We start from the raw sequence: 1,339 nt of genomic DNA on the forward strand, positions 1-1,339 counted from the left end.
ATACTATACTATGACTTTTTTATCAATTTTTTTGACATACTATAATATGACTTTTTAATGTTTTTATTCAACATACTATACTATGACTTTTTTCGACGTGCTATACTGTGCCTTTTAACACTACATTCGACATACTGGGTGGTGATGGCCCAGTGGATTTGACCTGTTCCTGTGGTGTGGGAGACCTGGGTTTGAATCCAGCAAGCCACTTAACCCCTAGTTACTCCAGAGGTGTGCGACCTCTGACAGATATAGCAATTGTAAGTCGCTTTGGATAAAAGAGTCAGCTAAATAACTTTAATAATAATGACCTTTTTTGACTATGACTTTTTATCACTTTTTCGACTTTTCTATCACTTTTTTGGACATACTACACTGACTTTTTTCAACATACTATACTATGACTTTTTTATCACTTTTTGACATACTATACTATCACTTTTCCATCCCGAATGCTTATACTATAACTTTTTAACAATTTTTTCAACATACTATACTATGACTTTTTTATCACTTTTTTTGACATACTATGACTTTTTTATCCCTTTTGGACATACTTTCATAAATATGACTTTTTTTATCACATTATGAACTTTTTAATCAATTTTTTTTCGACTTTTCTATCACTTTTGGACAATACACTGACTTTTGACATGCTGTCCATACTATAGGCTTTTTATCACTTTTTGACTTTTTATCATGTTTTGGACATACTATACTATGACTTTTTCTACATGCTATAACTATGACTTTTAATCACTTTTTCAACATGTACTTATACTTGATTTTTTCAAAAACTTTATTACTGACCATCAATAACTTTTTCGATCATACTTTAGCTCATGACTTTTTCATATACTATACTATGACTTGTTTTTAATCACTTTTTATCACTTTTGTTGACATACTATACTATCACTTTTCCATCCAGAATGCTATACTATTATAACTTTTAAACTATTTTTTCAACATACTATACTATGACCTTTTTATCACTTTTTGGACATACTATACCTTATGACTTTTAATCACTTTTTTCCGACTTTTTTTAGCGTTTTGGACAAACTATATATGACTTTTTTTTGGAGCGTGCTACACTATGGCCGTTTTATCACTTTTCGACATACTATACTATGACTTTTTATCACTTTTTCCAACTTTTTATCAGCGTTTTGGACATACTTTGCTATGACTTTTTATCACTTTTTCGACTTTTTATCACGTTTTGGACATGCTATACTATAGACTTTTGCGAGCGTACTTTCTATGATTTTATCACTTTTTAGACATACTATACTATGGCGTTTTTTATCGCGCTTTTACGACAAACCAATGCGGG

The sequence above is a fragment of the Perca fluviatilis genome, chromosome 17 (genome assembly GCF_010015445.1).
Source record: "Perca fluviatilis chromosome 17, GENO_Pfluv_1.0, whole genome shotgun sequence".
Taxonomy (NCBI): domain Eukaryota; kingdom Metazoa; phylum Chordata; class Actinopteri; order Perciformes; family Percidae; genus Perca; species Perca fluviatilis.